Here is a 19,141-nt window from a genome sequence, read left to right on the forward strand (position 1 = left end):
GACATTCGCAAAGAGGACCTAAGAACCACCTTACTCTCCTCCTGGCCCCTCCCCCAACCTCCTGCCACCCAGGGGAAAAGGTGCAGACTCACACTCTTATCAAGGACTCAAATGATTCCATGGGAACGCCACACTTTGTTCTATTCTGGCTTCCCTCGCTCACAAGGGGTGGGGGGCGGCACATCTTCAAACGCCTGCTGGCTTAAATGGTGACAGCTGCATGCAACGGGCTTGCTTACAGCCCGCCTGGTGCAATGAGAGATAACTGCGGGGTAAGACTTCAAAGACAGACCCACTGCAGCCTTTCCAACAGCCCGGGGCTGCTGCCTCCAGTTGGTGGCTCCCAGCATGCAACAAGTGAGCCAGGGGAAACCAAGAAATGAGGCCTTTCTCACGTGCATTGTGAGTTATGATGCAAAGAGGCAGGATGAACCTGGAGGGGTGTTTAGGGATTTCTGCACAGGCTAGAGTGACACTTGTCTCAGGCAGATAGTGAGGATGAGCAGCTCATCACAGTATGTTAGTTTAGCCAATACTCTTATGACTGTAACAGGTTATACATGACGTTGTTAAGACCTGGAAATGGGAGAGGAGCTAAGTGTTTTGTTTTGTTACATTATATGTGTGTGTGTTTCTCTGGGAGTCACTTTAATTACCCTCCTTGTAGAAATCACTTATTAAAAATTGACTGTATGCTGAAATGTCTGGTGGCCTTTGATCTTCAACTCAGGAGCCGTTATGGGAGAAACTGTCACACAGAAGATTCAAGAGATGACTTGAAATCCTCAGTTCCTTGCAATGGGTAGCACAGATGGCTGTTGAAGGAACCACATTAAAGAACCCCGGTGAAAGGTAGTTATTTCCTGTCTTCTCCATCTGGCAGATCCTAACGAAATGCACCCCAAGGACCAAACTTACAGTGACACCGTATAGACATATGTGGCTAGTCATGTCTTCGGTGAAGCTACTCATTTGGACAAACTGTCTCCCTCTGCTCTCACCACCCAACTCAGTTTCCATTCCTCCTCTTTGCCTGTCAAAATCTTAACTGAGCATGGGCTAGATCACATGGCCTCTCTAAACCTCAGTTTTTCTCATCTGGAAAATGGGACTGAAATATCTTATAATAAAGGTAATAACCTTGTTTTGCCTCAGTTAGGTTTGAGTTGATCCAGCAACTTTTAAGAAGCCTGATTAATAAATTACAAGGTATTCTTGTGATGGAATATAATATAACCAAAAATGTCTTAAAAGAACATGGGAAAATACCACATGGTAATTGTCAAAAGAGCAAAGGTTTTGAAGAATTAATTAACTGACCCATACAGAATGATAATACAGCGTAGCACATGGTCAGCACTTGAAATGTTTACATCACTATCATCTTTACATTGCCTGGGTGCCCAGATGAAATACCATCTCCCTATGAAGCTTTATGGTCTCCCAAAGACAATCTCTCCATACAGCTGTACATAGTCACCCTGTCTTTGGTGCCCATCATTCTACACGTGGAATTATGCTAATTCATGTCATGTTTTATCTTACCTTATAATAAATATTCCTCCTTCTTTATCTGCTTCAGTTAGGTTGACCTGGATTTGAAAGGGAATCAGACTAATAAATTGTGATGTACTCACATAGTAGAATATGATATAACCTGAAATTACTTGAAACCCGGGGAAAATGTTAGTTGTAATTCTTAAGTGATAAAAGCAGCATGGAAAACTGTCAATACATTTGCAATCAATGAACAGAGCCTCCCAAACTTTGTGCATACATACATGCACACGTGTAGAAAGCAAAACTTCCAAGAAACATGCAAAATAGTCATAGTAGATAATATTTAGGGTTATAGTTTCCTTTTTATTACTTATCTTTATATTTTGTTTTGAATTTTCCCATTGCTACTAATCAGGAAAACAAAAATTTAGATGTTCTTATTAAAATCAAATTATAAGGTATGAAAATGGGAATCTAAACAAAAATCAGGGAGTCAGGGAGAATTTCATGAGTTTCCAACTTCATCTGTTTATCTAACATGTTTAGGGTAACTACTGTAAGTACAAGGCTGTGATAAATACTAAGGGGAGAAGACAGACTTATGATAGGTCCTGACCTCAAGAAACTTCATATTTTGTTGGGGAGATGAAACACAGTGAGAGTAATAATATGAGAAGGCAAAAAAAGAAGAGATGAGTGATTTCAACAGCAAAGGTGCTCGTGGATGGGCATTTCCACCTGTCCGCCATCTTGGGGGATGGCTTCACAGAGAGGAGCTTTTCACAGGTCTTAGAAGGCGGCACAGGTTAGTGGCAACCTTGATCTTATTTGATTAAAGAAGTCAGGCATATAAACCTTTTTACTTAAATCTTTAATTTCAAGTCTTCTCCCCATCCATATTTTCCCCCAAATGTGCTACTAAGCAAAATAGCTAGTGTGAGAATTCCATCAACTTTCAATTGACTTGTTAGTGACATGACAAAAAAGGTAAGCAACAGAAAGAAAAAAAAATAAACATTCTTGACCAGATTCCCACCCCCACAGGACATTAAGAGTTATAAAATTCAGTTTTTAGAATGCTATTAATATTTTAGCTTCTGAGTAGATTTTATAGAAATCAAGCTCATCCTGCTTTTTTTTTCTGAATAGGAAATTTGTCTAATTTTCTAAAACCAATATAAGTAGTTTAATCCTTCACCTTATTCTAGTCAAAAATGTCAATAGTCTCTGCAAAGCATGTTAGAGGAATTTATCATGAAGATAGCCAAATTTACTTCACACAGAAAAGTGCAAACTACGAGAGTTTTATTTTGATGGAAATTTTATCTGAGTTCAAAGCTTCTAGATTTTTCCATTCTACCAGATAATGGAAAATTTGACAATCTCAAACCATGGTAAATCCAAATAATTGGCTATTCCTTTGTAACACATGTAGGAAGGTAATGAGAAAGAGTGGTGTCCTCATGATCCTTCACAAAGAAGAAATTGTTGACTGTCACTGGTGTCAGAGGGGGACACCCAGACCAACACACACTAGTTAGTTGAAAGATCTGTCTATCACAACCTCCTATACCAACTTAATCAAAGTTGGCATGTAGGCCAGAAATGTCAAGAAAACCAGAGGCTTCTTGGGTCAAGGCCAGAACTTTCTGATACGTTCCACTAACCCTCAAAACACAGATCTGGGCTTTCAAATGCTTTCAGAAGGCCTTCCACACATCAAAAAGTTTACTAAGAAAATATGTATTTCTGGGTTCTGGAGAAAACCCTCTACCAAGGTCTAAATGAGGATGCTGAGGCCACCACTAGCAACAGTTCCCTATCAGGTTCCAGATGTAGTATTAAGATGTAGACTCCTTCCATTACTTCTCATGTTTATGTATAGTCAGGGGTCAACAATTCCATGCTGGAGTCGAATTCATCCCAGCCCACACAGCCACCAAGCAGATGCAGTCTGTGGAGGCCAATGCCAGCAACAGCTGAGTACTGGCTGTGATTCAGAACCAGTGCATCCCTTCCCCCTCCTCTGGGGCTTCCCCAAAACTTTTACTTCAAAGGCAAGGCCAGAGACTGCCTAGCACTTAGCCCCAGCACCTTAGGCAGTGCAGAAGGTGCCTGAGCTGGAGAAAGCATAGATTTCCCCAACTTTATCTTATTACTCCTTGGTTTACAGAAGTGAAACGGGAGCCTCCTAGGCAGTTTTCTAAAGACATTTTTATCAAGTCATTAAAAATATGCATAATATTATCAGTTACCATTTATAGCTTCTGTATTTCTAGTAACTGGCATTGTTGTTACTTCAGGCAAGCCAGAAAACAAGCATGCCAGGAACTGACATGGTGTGTTATGTCACCAAAACAAAAGAGCTCACACTGATAAATGTCAGGTTGGCTTCTTTGTGGGTTTTCCCCTTCCTTCAATAAGATTTCATCTTCTTTTCCACTCTCAATATGGCGTGAGGCCTTGAGTAACACAAGACACTGGCGTCTGTTTAAAGATACTGTCTTTTAGTGGTAGGTTTATCAAAGGGCCACAATGCAGGTAAACAACTCTAACCGCTTCCTTTGTCTTGGACCTAATAATCTAGTTAGGGTTTTAAATTGTTAATATTCCTAGGTATCAGGCTCACTTGGCATATTCTTCCTGTAGGGAAGAAAACTCATGACCTTTTCTTGCCATTAAAGCCCTCAGGGGCCAGGGCTGGCTGAACAAAGAGAAATAGATATTAGAAGAAAACACGACAGAGTAGGAAGGACGATTTCATAAGACTCAGACAAAGGTGCAGATGCCTCGCCCTTCAGTTCTCCCACCTGCCAATCTCACCCTCTTGGCCTCTTTTCTTTAAGCAGCCTCATTTACAGTCATCACAGACAAAAAGGCAAAAAATCTTTCTCTGCTGGGGAATTTCATTGGGATTTGTCTCTTCTAAACCTAATACACATGACTGTTTTTTGTAAAAGAGGAGCTGGTGTCATTCTTTACATATTTGGGTGCATGACTCTTTGAGAGAGACTGACTGCTGTTCTGGGTAGATGTCCACGTACTGCCTGAAGTATGAAGGAATGTGCACCTACAAACAGTCCCGGGGTGGCAAAGACTGCTAGACAGCCATTTACTGCAATTCTCTTTTCTTTCTGGACACAAAGCTAGACACAATTTAGAGAAAAGCCACTCACTGACCAGGAACACTCATCCTGGACTCTTAAATGAGCATGAAATAGACTCCTACTGTTTAAATTATAATACATTTTTGGTTCTACTTGTGACGATAGTTGAGCCTAATTTTAACAAATACACCCACAGTCATATATTTTATATGAACACACGCATGCGCAGGTGCACACGCTCAGGCCTGCACATACATTTAAGCAGTTGGCTTCAAAGATCAAGTAAGTTCTTTTTAAAGCTAGAAAAACATTTGGTACTCTAAGAACATATACACCTGAAGGGTACTTGCCAGTTGTCAAAGCACTTTGGTGTATATTCTCTTATAGAATCTTTCTAACAATTTTGCAATGATCTTGCGTTACTGTTTACAGGTAAGAAAACTTGGCTGGAATAGCAATGTGGCTCTTCCAAAGTCACCTTGCAAGGAAGAGAAGGTGTTAGGGAGCCCTAGTTCCAAATCTGAATCCCCAGAAAGCCAAAACTCAATTCAAGTTTCACTTCCTGCAATCTTTCTAGAGCTGACCACCTGTTCTTTTATGATCCAATTAGACCTGTATGTACGTCCACCAAGGTACTCACCACATCTTATTATGCTCACTTACTTATGTGGGCTCTAAGGGTTCTGGGTGGAGGAAGAAGGTCTTCCTGCTTCTTAGACCCTCCGCAGAGCATGATTTCAAATCCAACAGTCAGTATGACATGATGATAACTTATATGGCTCTAAGAGTATGAGAACAATGTCAGAGGAGGCTCTTAGCAGTGCAAAAGCAATGTTTCCTTTGATCGAATTTAAGCCTGATACAGGCTAAAAAATATTTTTAGAAGTTACGTAGGAATCAACCAGACCTAATTAATATGAAAAACTAGCTGAAACACAGATCACTCTTGTTTACAGTGGAATTGTTTAAATCTGGTTAGACTAAGTCACTTTTGACAACAAGAATGATATTCAATGTCCTAAATAATGCCACAATATAACTCTGTGAGTATTAATGTAAATAATGCACAAACACATATATGCACATATTAATGAAGAAAAAAGATACTATCTCTCTTCTCCATTTTTTTAATCTCACCATTTTAATATATTTATGTCTATTAAAGGAACCAAGTGAAGATAAAAAATAAAATACTTCACATGGCCCCGCAACTGCACAGTTTAGGAGCAATAATATTAACCTAGCGTGTGCTCAATTATAAGTGAGGCACTTTGGGGTAGAGACTCATTACATTTCCATGAGCCATCCAAGCAGGCAGGCTTAGCTTTTGTAGGCCTAAATGCTGCCAGCAAAATGTATTTGAAGTGACACTTGACTCTTTCTATCAGAAACTTAAGCCATGCTCCTTGCCACACCAAGACAGATAAAAATGGGGGAAGGACCCTTGTCTTCCAGAACCACCTGGGAAATTCTAAAAGACCACCATTTGTCATTCTCAGGAATAAAATTGGAAAGGGCAAGCAGAACTCTTGCCAATGTTAGTTTTCTAGAACATGCCTTGGGCATAGTTAGTGTGAAAGAACTAGAGGGGAAAAAAATCAACTGGAGAGCTTTCCTGGCTGAAAGACAAGATTCAAATAAGCTGTTTAGCCTTAGTTTCAGCGTTCCCAAACATCATAAAGATTCCAGCTCCTGTAAAAAGGAGCCAGTTGTTTACAATAGACTATTCTGGAGGGAGTGGGTGTGTCTCATGAGGCAAATATTTGCCCATAGGAGGTAATAAAACTGTATTAAGCTCTTACCCCACTACTGTACGTGGTCATCGATGTGATTAGCTCACCCAAGTCTATTTTAAGATCCTGTCAGGCAAAAACATTAGCAAGAACCTGGCATTTCTCCTTAAGAATATATAATTGACCTTTCAAGTCCATAATCTCATTTATCAAAGCGGATGGCAGGGATTTATGCAGAATAGTTTGCACACCTCTTTGATTTCAGCCCCCTGAGAACCCAAACACGCATCCCACCCAATCCTGTTTTATTTTCGCCATATCCTGTGTTGTTGAATGGGCCTCTTGTAAAAATGCAATGTGCACCCCTCTTCCATTTTTTTCTGAAGTTCTAAACATATCTTACATCAGTTTTCTGAAATGTGCTGTTCTCTTACATTCCTCAGACAGACTTTAAAGGTCAAAGTTCTAAAGAGTGGAGGAAATCTATTTGCAGGAACAAGAATCCACGTGGCTGAAAGCAAGAAAACAGTTTAATCAACAGTTCATCAAGCCATACAGCAAAATCACCCTCCAGAAAATGATAGGTAGAGATTTGGATGGGTGCATACAGACCTATTCAGGGTGACAGCTTGCTTAGACTATCACCATCTATGAGTGATATCCTTTAGCTGAACTTTCTGGTAAAAATGCACTGGGGTTGTGGCTGGGGTTATGGCTCAGTGGTAGAGCACTTGCCTAGCACATGTGAGGCACTGGGTTCCAGCCTCAGCACCACATAAAAATAAATAAATAAAGGTATAAAAAATGCATTGACCAACAGTACTGCTTCTTCATTGTGGTAACAGTGAAATGGAGTCAGAGAACTGTTGGTCAGGGTGAATCAAAAGAACAGTGGAATGGGCCTGATTGCCTCCATCAGAGCTAAATCCAACTGGTAAAACTCCCCAGAGCATTTGTAATTCTGTGCTTTAACTACTGAGCTCAACCCTGGCTCATCTCATAGTATCTCCAAGCACCACCATTTGAAATATTTTTCTCTTTTCATAAACATTCATAAAACAATACTGCTCATAAACATTCATGCTTTATAAACACTTAGCTCTAAATTCTCTTTCAAGTCAGCTCAGGTGCTAACCAGGATCCAAACCACTCATTGTTTAGGGCTGAATGATGTGCACAATCCAAAGACAGACACTGAGGAAGCGCTCAGCTCTGTTGCTATAAAACTAATAAATAGTGCAATAAACACAGGATACATTCCAGAGAAAGCCTGAGCTCAGAGGGTAGATCCATGACTCAAAGCACTAGGCTCCCAATATCAAGAGTAGTTGGAAGATCGGTGTGAGAATAGGGAAAGGATTACAAGTCATAAGAAAAAGGAAATTATGTTGATAATGATTCCTGGAGTCACTGCCAATAACTTCAGCCAACTTGCCTGCAGGTTCATCAAAATGTGCCAAAATGCAGGTCCAACGCTGTCAGCATTAAGAACATTCTTCACGCAGATCAAAGGAAGACCCTCGGAATTTTTTTTTTCGAATTCAGCACAAATATTGTCCCCAAGATAGGAGATCTCCAGAATGCTAGACTTAACATATATTAGAGCAACTTCCCGGATGACTGTGTTGGTACGAACCTGAGACTAGTTCTTAATATCACCCAAGACTCGTTCGCCTGTTCATTCTTTAGTGTATCTGTTAGGCACTTACAGTTTTGCTATTTCTGTTCAGGATCTGGAGTTGGGAGTCAGAATAAGAACCATGTTTTAAAAGGTGGGCTTTGGTGATATTCAAATCCTGGTCACTTCCTGGGTGTGTTTATTTAACCTCTCTAAGCAGCCTACTTCACAGGGCCACTGTCAGGATTACATGAAATCATGCAGGTAAAGACTTGGCAGAGACCTCAACAGACAGAAGTGCCTAGTACATGTTAGTAGTCCTTATGTAAAGCCATAGTTTCTAGTAAAAGGCAAAGTTTCTGAAAAAAAAAATATATATCTACACATAGGAAGCTCATCCGAATTCTTAACATGCAGTGCTCACACACACACTATACCCAGAACCCTCGCACTTTCTTCTTCAAGTAAATATTTGCTATATTAAGTTTATTTATACATTTGTACTCAGAATACTTTGTTCTTAGGCCGTCTGGGAAAGAAGCAGGGTGGGTGGTTGTGGGGGACCGGCATCTAAGTCACAACAAATCCCATATTGTCTGTATCCAAATGAAACTGCTTCTGGCATCTCCAGGAAAGGGTTTATTCGCCTCTAAATTACTCCATTGTCCATCTGAGAAGGAAGTAAATCAGCTAGTGAGAGGGAAACATAGGGAAGGCACATAGTTCTTTGTGACAACAGAAGGTTTCTTGGTTTTGGGGTTGTTTTTCACAAGTTCCTTTATGTCCTGAGACAAAATAGGAGCTTGTGGCTCTGTCCAGTAATGAATTTTCTCAGAAAAGCCTTGGGCTCTCCAGGCTGTGTCCTCCCCAAACTGCATGCAAAACCTTTTCCTGAAGTGATGGACTCTTCTTTTGCAACCAGTTAGCACCTGCTCTCAAAACTTGATCCCTCCCTGATTTGTTTCAAGTAGAGCCAGGGGATCAGGACTTAATTAGCAGTGATATATCTCTCATACTGATCAGTTCCATCCAGCTTCCCCCGGGGCCCCAGATTTGTCTCTATTTGGAATTCCCGTGCTGGCTGGGCGGCTTGTATTTGCAGTTATCTGGCAGATGCTCCCCAGTGTGTGCGGGGCAGGAACACTCCTCATGGCAGAGCGGGCGGCCCTTGGCGGGGCTGGGTGGGAGGCAAGTCTCGGCGGCTTCATGCACTCCAGTGCCTACAGCCAAGAGCCAGGCCCAGAGACGCACCCCTCCTCAGAGCTTCCACAGACACAGGGATCGGGTCCACTCAGGCTGGGAAAAGACCACTGGAGATGGAGTTACCCTCACCACCGACGGAAGAACCACCAGGCCTCAGTGCTGTGAGCTGAGCTGACAAGTGGCCCTTGGGCTACTGAGGAAGGCTTTTCTCTTTTCTTTTTTCATGAGGGGAAGATGCCTCCTGCTCTGTACCAGCTTGAAGCCAAAATAACATGTTTTGGCAACCATTATTTGGCAATTAGGGCCTCAGCTCACTGAAAGCATTCTTCCATGCAAAATATGCCTTGGAAAGAAAACACTAAACCACATCTGAGTGGAAGTATAGGAAGTGAACAAAGGAGTGACAGAGAAGTGAAAAGCAGCAAAGGGCAGACGAGAGGTGTTTGGAGTCAAGGTACACTGAGCAACTAGATGTCTCCACAGCCCTGCCTCCAACTCTGGCCCAGTCCGGGGAAGGACTGGCAGTATCCTGCATAGTCGGTTCCTTTCTCTGGCCTTCAAAGGAGCCCTCCAGCAGGGTTCAATCCAAGGCAAAAAAAGGGAATAAAGCTGTGCCTGTGATGGTGTTATGCCAGTCAGTGCACAGCCCACCCCAGAGTCCCAAAGGGTGTACACAGGGAAAGGGTGGTGCCTGGGATGCTCCCAGAATTGAGGCTTCCTCCAGGGATTGGGAACGCTTTTCTTGTCTTGCAACTCGGCCTCACCCTATTTGAGCAGAGAATATGGGATGAATATAGCAAGAGGGACTCCTCTTCCTAACATTCCACGGAACCAGCATTTTTTAATAGAGAGAGAGATGGACAGAAGCAGTCCTTACTGATGCCATTTTACAGAGGAATAAATGGAGGCTATGTTACAGGGCACATTATTTCAGATCCTTGTGAGGTTATTTTCTGCATTTTTCTTCGAGATGTTACAAACAATCCTGTTGTCATGTGTCATGGGCTTCTCTTCTCCCTCATAGGGACTGCTTTCTTTCTATCCTATCACCTGACTCCCTGATTTTTCTGGTGGAGAATTTAGTCAAGGAAAGAGTCTGAAAGCAGGAAGCCATGCCCAGTTACACCTTTTACACAATAACATGACTCTACAATGGGCTAAGCCAAACCACATCCTCTAGAGCAGCTGCTGCAGAGGGAGACAGAACATACCAAGACACCTGTCTGTACTCACCTTCCTTAGAACCCAAGTACCATCTGCAGATCACATCAAAAGAAGTACAGATGGATTTCACTGAGTGATAGGACCAAAGGGGTTATTTACTACTTTTACCAATGTGCAAGTATCTCATGGATATGTTTGGTTGAATTTTACAACTTTTCTCTCACTAATAATTTTTCCAACACTGAACATTAGCAGAGGAATTTATTAATCCTGGGTTGCTTATGCCCAGCAACTTTTAATGTAATCAGAGGAATCCACTCATTTCTATACTCCCTATTTCTGTATAATCATTCACTTAAATAAACATGACTTAGCCATTATGCTAGAATTTCTGAATTTGGCTTTCATAATAGAGACTTAGTGTTGGCATTTTAAAAAGCAAAATATTCTTTAATTTGGTTAGCATATCAAATTTGAAGATCCTAGTGGTCATAGACTAAGACATTTCAATAAAATATGAATCAAATATGGTACACCATCTTATAAATATTAAGTGAGCTATAATTTTGCATTAGTAATGTCCTCACCTATGTCTTACTTTTATTTCTGTATTATCCTTTTAACTAACTTAAATGTTGGGTGACAGGCAAAGCCAGACCACACAGATATGGAGGAACAGTCTAGTCAGCTTGCCACTGGTCTTGCCAGATCTCTGTCTCTCCTCTTCTGCGCCTCTTTTTCTCTGTCTCAATGCCCACAATCTGGAAAAGTTATAGAAGCTTGGTGGTATGCCTGCACATTTTGGCTTGCTTTTCTTTTGAAACCTTTAGAAAGAATTCTATCTGCAATTTAGTTGGACCCTAAAAAGGGTAAAGTATATAACATTCTCGCTCTGGGCACTTACCTAGGAAAAGCATTTATCTCACCTATTGTGAGGTCTTAAGGTTCTACAGCAGTTGTGTCTTTCAGAGGAGGCTGTTAGTACTCCATCCCTTCTTAGGCCAGAGACCCCCACACCCATGGGCATATTACACATGTAATTGACTCTTGGAGAGCAACATGTACCCACTGCCAGGAGCAGTAGAAAGAATATATGACTGGTACAGAACTGTATTTCATTTATGTTTTAATTATCTGTAGGATGGAAGCTAGAATATTTTGGCAGAATTCTGCTCTACCCTTGGGATGAAAGTATCCATACCCCAGCAGAAACAGGGGTGACTTTTGCCAATATTTGAAAGGATCACAGGAGTAGAATAGATGATCATAGATTCCTTTCAAAATAATTTTTAATAACCAACCACTCTTGGGAATGTCCAAAGCCATATAAATCCACATTGCATTTTGTAGGAGCTAAATAAATGTGAAATGAAGAGATGAAAATTAAGAGTCTAACAAATCTCATATATGTAGTTTCTAACCCAAGATTTTCAGGGTTTAGAGTTTTGCAGAACCAAGAACCTCACAGTATCATTGACTGATAATCTAAAATATCTTAGGCTTGAAGAAAAATGCTCCTAAGCCATTCTCCTTATTAATTGGTTTAAGTATAACTGTATGGCAGGCTACCCAAGCCCAATGAGTTTTTCTATTAACATGCTTGTTGGTGAGTTACCTGGTAGGATTTTTCTCTTTGCCCACACCTCACACTAAGAACATTACTATAATAACATGTAGCATGGATTCCATTTTTCTTTAGCTTTTTACTTCTTCCTTTCCTGAAGTCATTACGCCTCCTGATGACACTGTCAAACGCTTTGCTAATGAGGTATTATGGTTTATATTAGGTTATTGAAAGGCTGCAATAATTTTAAAATTAAGTTAAGGAAATAAACAAAGGATGAATACAAGATACATCCGGTGAGACATGGTGAGAAAGTGGGCAGTCTGCCATCTTGAAAAACTGCCTGAAATGCAATCAAGCTGGATCTCAGCATAGGAAGAATCTGATTCAGAAAAGTGCCTGTTTGAACAGTGATGGAATTTAACTCCCAAGATCAGGAACTGAATTCTCCAGGAAGAGCTCCTGGAGCAAAATAGACCTGGGTTCAGATCTCAAATTGCTTTGCCCTGGGAGAAGCAGAATTCCCTGACCTTTAACCTCTGTAGTTTGTTGTCTGAAACTATAAGAATAATTATAAGCCTACCCACAGACATGAGAATGAGAAATGAACTGCCATCGGAGGACTTCTAGTGACCTGGATATCGCTTTAACATGAGATTATTTATTGGATTATTTATTTATTATTTATAAATGAGATTATTATTTATTTGACTAGAATTCATATCTCTGTAAAAACCAAAATTGTATACCAAACAGTGCTGCTCTTTGTTCAAAGAAGTTGGTGCACTTGATGTGCCTCAGTAATATTTCATACTCTTTCTTCACTGAAAATAAACTTCTTTAATAGTGAGCTTCATGGTGTCTTTGTGCTCTACCCAAGCTGGGCAGCAGCTAGGCAGCCTGCAGGGCCTAAAAGCCAGGGTTTGTCTATGTCAGTGTGTGGGAACAGTAGCATTTTAATTCTCGACACAGAGTTTGAGAGTTGTCTCCTTTATTTCCTGTTGACTCAGCTATCTTCTTCCCACATTTTGGGGTTTGTGGTAAATGAAGAATTTGTATTTGGCCCACTGGAAACAAGGCCTTTGAATAAACTGAGAATTATGTGGACTCTGAGTTTTCTAAATGATCTGAAATTCTCGTTTTCTCATAGATTCATGAACATTAATAAGAATTACATTTTATTTGCAAAAAGTAGGATCTCAGTGATGGAAGAAAACTTTATATGAAACATAGTTTTAAGATTCCCAACTTCCTTGAAACTTTTTCAAAAAACAAATTATCCCTCATGGATGATATACAAAGCCTTATTTTGTTTCTACAACTTTTCTCTCTTTTGAGAAGCAACAGACCATCAGGGCAAGAAATACTTAAATTCATAATGATAAAAATAGAAACTGGCTACACAAATCCAAGTGTATACTGCAAAAGTACTTTGTGCAAATTTGACCTAATTCGTTAATATTTTTGAAGAATTGTACAACTTTTTAATTTCTTTCTCTTCTAATTTTTTTCTATTTCTCTTTCTTTCCTTACTATGTAAGTGGACAAAGACAAACAATATTTGAAAGTAGGTAATGTCTACAATTTTCATTTTAGACTTCCTGAATTGAAGGAATTAACCCATTTTAATCATGTGTCATTATATAGATAATTACATCTTATCTTTTTAATTTATATGTGTACATATATATAATTTGAACCACTTTAAAGTGTACAGTTTGGTGTTGTGTAAACATTATCACCATCCATCTCTAGAATGCCATATTCTTTTAAACACCAAACTTTAAAATTCTAATTAGAAAGACTTTTCCTGATCCTCAGCACAAAGCCAGGATTTACTGGATCCCAGGAAGGGATACTTGAGGAGGCTAGCCGGTGGGGACCCTGTCTGGTTCAGGTGCTTGGAGTTTGGGCCCCGATAGCAGAGACCTGTCTCCAGCATAAGAGAAGTGGCAGGCGTGGAATAAACATGGCCAAATCTCCATCCAGCAGACAAATAGGATGTATTAAGTCTGAGGGATACAGCAGATGACATCTGCTGGGAGAATAAATGGTGAAGCCAGTGGCAAAGCAAGAGTATGAAGCAGAGGGTGGGTGGGTAGGTTCTTTGTCTTGCAAATTTGAAGAATGAAGTCCACGGACACAAGGGTGAGAGCAAAGCATCAGGATGTATTAGAATAATAGAAAGAAAGCAGAGCTCCCGAAGAGGGAGAGGTATCAAGAGAGGGATGTCAATGGATGTCTATTGTCCAGGGGTTTTAAGGGCTTGATCTGTTCCTATAGGTGATGGGTGGGAGATAGGATTTAGAAAGGGTGAATCCACTCTATTTTGCTAGAAAGGGTGAATCCACTCTATTTTGCCTGGAGAAAAGTGATTTCTAAGCTCGAATCAGCACAAGTGTGTGAGTGAGTGTCTGTTGGCCCTAGAGGAAGTACCTTTCCGGGTTGGTTGTATCTAGAGGATGTTAAGGAACTGTCCTTGTGGCTAGGAATAGTTGGGGCTTGAAGTTTGATTTTCCAATTCTCTCTTCCTCCTTTTCTTCTCCAAGAATCTTTTGCTGGCTGCCTATGGGAGGTCTATCTTTCTGTCTTGAGAGGACAAGGCACAAGGTACAATCAGAGCAGGGAAGTTCTGCAGGTCGATCCTCATGGAAAGCACCCAGGCGTCCTTGTGTGTGGCTGCAGGCCGAGAGCGTCTTCTAAGATAACATTTCTTAACCTGTTTCTTTTTTTACTATTTCAGCTCCCACCTTCCCCATGTTTACTAGGGAAGGAATAAAATCCTTTTCTAGAAATCATGGTTCTATATTGTTACATTCAAAATATTTTGAAGCAAAGCATTTTGAAGAGAAAGAACCAGTACCTAAATATTCTGTGATTGAGATACCCTTACTTCTTTGTTCTCTTCCCTCGCCCATTAAGCTTATCTTTCTGCTTCTATTAATATTGGGTGTGTGAGTGTGTGTATGTGTGTGTGTGTATGTGTGTGTGTGGTTGCTGCCCTTGTTTGAGAGCTGGAGAAGGAGTTTTGGTGAGGGCCAGAAGAAGTTTGAAGGGGCTGGTGTAGATTAGTTCTTATATCTTTTCCAAGAGGTCATTTTTTCATGAAGGGGGTCAGCCAAAAGCTTAAACAAGTATGAGACCATAGATTTAGGAGCCTAGTGATATATTATGGCCCAGAATTATGAAGAAAATTGTCCTTTGCTGGGAACTAGTATTATTTTGATGTCCCAAAGATGGAAGCTTTCATGGCTTTTGTCATGGACACTGCTGCTTACATCACGGGCAGTGGCAAGAGCAACATTCTTCAAGTGGCTTTGTGGTTAATAGATATGGATAGTTGGGAACCAAAGCTAGAAAAGACTGGAGTAAATGCCATGTGGTGGCAATATCTGACAGCCTGATTTGTGGACACAAGAAATGCATTCCTCTAGAGATTTCCATAAATGACCTACAGGGACTGAGAAACCAGCTAGAACAGGGTGGAGACTTTAAGCCAACTGACCCTTATTATACTACTTCAAAATATTGGGCTATTTATTCCTAAACTTCTTCTGCTGAGTGATAAAGATACTAGTTATTATCTAAAATATGAAACTTAATATTCTTTTTAAAAGTTTTATTGATGAATTGTAATTGTATATAAAAGTGGGATTCATCCTTACATATTTGTACGTGAATACAACATAATTTGGTCAATTTCATTCCGCAGTATCTCCCCTTCCCTTTCCCTCTTCCCTCCCTCTGGTACCCTTGAAACAATATTCTATGGGTCAACAATATTCAAATAAAATCACTAAGATTCCAGTAAGAAGTATCTTACAACATTTGCTGAACAGAAAGATCACACACACACACACACACACACTTTTTTTTTTTTTGAGTCGGGGTCAAAGTTGCCCAGGCTATCCTTGAATCTACAATTTTCCTGCCTCAGCCTCCCAAGTGGCTGAGATCACAGATGTGCCCACCATGCTCCACTTGACACTATGTTATCTTTCTGTGGCAAAGATGCTGCAAAATTTCAACTCAGTGCAGAGGCACAAAAGATAGATTGTTCTACTGAGAAACATATTCTGAGATTCAATTATGAGCCAGTCTCCAGAAGTAAGACTAAGAAACAGGATCTGTTCTTTAGACCCAGAGATACAAACCTGAGCATGATCTGTGTAAGATATGAATTCAGTGTAAGGCCAGGAGAAGGTGGCTTGGAGAAAGCATCAGTACTGGAGGAACAGAAAGAGGAAGAGTCCCCACAGGGAGGCAGGAGTTGTTGGAAAAGAGTGTCCTTCACATCTCAGCTCCATGATCCCTCTGTACTTCATCTTCCCAGCGAGGGCATCTCAACATTTTGCATGCCCTGTGGAGGGAATAGGAAGGACCCAGTCTATGGCAGGGCTTTCCTCTACCTACCTGTGGCATTTTCATGACTGCCATCACTCCCTGCCTCATACGAAGGAACAGTCCTCTTTCAGAGTCCCAGTTGAGAAGAACTATACAGATTCAGCCCCAGGGTTACCAGATGTCCCCAGGAGATCTCCATCCTCCATCCTCCCCCGTGCCCCACCCCTGCCCCCACTCCCTAAGCCCAGGAAGTTTCTGTTTCATTTGTTTTGCTTTGCCTTGCCCTCTGGTTTGACAGGAAACCACCACACAACATAGTACATCACCTGTCCCCCTCACTCTATGGTTATCTCTATAAACAATGCTCTTGTTCTCTATTTTGTTTCCTTAGAATTCACAAATAATTTCTTCTCTCAACAAAGACTGGATCTTGCAAGTAAAAAACTGGACTTTCACATCTATTTTCCTGAAATGAGTTTCAGGAGCCCATTTTGGAAGACCAAAGCTCAATAATGACTCCTTTGTTATTGGCCAATTACTACTGTCTTCCACTTGCACAAAGAGATGCCCTTGGCTTCAGAGGGAATCAGCAGGAATACCTAGAAGGAAAAACACATCCAGGGATAGTTTTAAATATTGTCCCATTAGAGAAGAACATCAGGTAGCAGTTAAAGTTGTAAACCCAGAATTTGGAGCAGTGCTATTCTCACATTTTGCATGACTTTTTCTAAAGACCCTTAAAAGATTGAGTTTTAGCCTAGGCGGATTCAGGCTGGGTGTTGAAGAGCAAGTTCTTTGAAAAAACAAAGGGCAGAGCAGTGAGACTGTGGACATAAGAATGATTAATGGATAATGGAGAAAGTCAAGGCAAAAGGGGGCTAGAATTGAGGGAATATTTGAAGATAAAGTGATCAGGAAATTACAGAGTAAGGATGAGTAACATTCCTGAATTTATGATCATTTCAGAGATGAACGGTTTATGGAAGTTTGACTTAGGCAAGGGAATGCCCTTGCAAGCCTACAGGAAAAGATCTTGCTCCTCTCCAAATTAGGTTATGGATACTAGAAGTTTCCTAAAACCTAAATCTCTGTTTTGCATTTCCATTGGGACTCTTGCAAACTGATAGTTGCTGTCAGCATGCAAAGACTTCCCTGCCTTCTTTCCACTCCCCACTACAACACCCTATCCTCACCTCGTAAAGGACTCTTCAAAACAAAGACAAGCTAAGATCATAATGTTGGTAACACCAAAGTCAACTCAGTCTTTGCTGCTCTTAAACACTGTGTCTTCCCTGCTTAGCTTATGGAAAACAATTAAGAGATACAAATAACAATGGATACTTACAAAGCCTTTTATAATTTAGAAGATAGTTTGACTTATTTGTTTCATTAACCTCCATGTCATTATGTTATACCTATTTACAGATGAAGAAATGGAAGATTCCTAGAATAAATTCTTGTATCCATTTTACAGATGAGAAAATGGAAGCTCAGTGAGGTTAAATCCAAGTTTACAAAGCTAATGCATCCTCTTCATCCCTCACCCATGGCCCAGGTACTGTCTCCATGTCTGACACAGTTTCCCATCCTCTCAACTGTACCCCATTGTTCATCTTATCCTTGAGCTACCTCTTGACCTGTCATGCCCCCACACACACCGCTTTCTATCTGACTTATGGCACTCTGCTATGATGTAATAACTCACCTGTCTGCATACATACTAGGCCACTGTGGAAGACCAACTCCTAGCTCCCCTGGCAAGCCTTCATGAGTGGTTCTTTAGTGAAGAAGCGGGTAACTTTGAAAAGAATGCAGATGCTAATGTGCCTCTGTGAACACCCACTGCTTTCCCTGGTCTGTTTGCTGACTGCTCTCGGGCTGTCTGAGGCTTCCACTAGTCTGAATGCTCACAAATGGACTTGTGAAAAGGGCAGCCCTAAGGGCTTGGATTGACCAGGCTGAGTGCACTGCAGGTTATACTACAGGGGACACTGGCATTTAGCAAATGGGAGTTTCAGAGGCCGATAATCTCTCCTGGACCTTTGGGTTTGCAGAAGAAAGGGGCAGGAAGGAGAACAGGATTTTTACAGCCTCGTATTTAAAGATCGTCTTGTAAAACCAAACTTCAAAGGGATAGAGCATATCGTTCCTTTCCAAGGAGTCTCATTAATTATCACAGCATCTCTGTAAGGGAAGCACACTGGAAGGGATGTTTCTTAAATGAAGAAACTGAGTGTGAAATGGCTTGATTACCAACAAACCAGAAGAACACAACACAGGGTATTTCCAGACTCCTAATGTTCCAGAAACCTTCATCAGGCTATTCAGCCCCTTGTTAAAGAAATGTTTATGGAGATCCTGCTTTATTTCAGGCACCATGCCAGGAGCCAGAAAATACAGTCCCTAACCTGGAGGATTCCACATGTCGCATGGTCACCGACTGAGTTTGCAAATAGTCTGAACTGGCAGATACCTGTGACACAGCAGAGAAGTACAAAGATATACATATGAATAAAGAGCAAAAGTCTTGGGGGGAGGAGACTGGTTACTTTTGCCTAGGAAGAATTAGAAGAACTTTAACTGAATCTTTAGTTCACAAGATTTTGAGAGCCAGCTCTATCAAAGTTCTGGATTCATACTATGAATGAATGTGTTAAGTGTGGATAAGCCCATACCCAACAGCACTGTACTTTCATAATCTGACAGACTTAGTTATCCATGCTCTCACCTCTATCAGCCATTAAGATGAATTATGCACAGTTGTCATAATCCTGAATACTTTTTATTCACTACTTCCTAGGTGCTAATGTTATTACATGAACTATCTCATTTAATTTTCACAACAAAATCAGTAAGTAAAAAGCATCCACGTCCCCATTTTACAGATGGAATTAATAGTTTGCATAAG

At 40.7% G+C, this 19,141-nt stretch overlaps 1 long non-coding RNA gene across 1 annotated transcript in view; it reads right to left on the reverse strand.

Annotated features, from left to right (window-relative positions):
• Window positions 1-16,425, reverse strand: part of LOC124102633 (uncharacterized) — a 33,307-nt gene extending 16,882 nt beyond the window's left edge. The window contains exon 1 of the long non-coding RNA XR_006854946.2: window positions 16,303-16,425. This is a non-coding gene — a long non-coding RNA (uncharacterized LOC124102633). The remainder of the gene's footprint in view (window positions 1-16,302) is intronic.
• Window positions 16,426-19,141: the final 2,716 nt, after the last annotated feature.

Source organism: Marmota monax, unplaced genomic scaffold (assembly GCF_021218885.2).
Source record: "Marmota monax isolate L192 unplaced genomic scaffold, Marmota_monax_Labrador192_F-V1.1 WCK01_AAM20220418_F8-fsc00002, whole genome shotgun sequence".
In the NCBI taxonomy this organism is placed as follows: Eukaryota; Metazoa; Chordata; class Mammalia; order Rodentia; family Sciuridae; genus Marmota; species Marmota monax.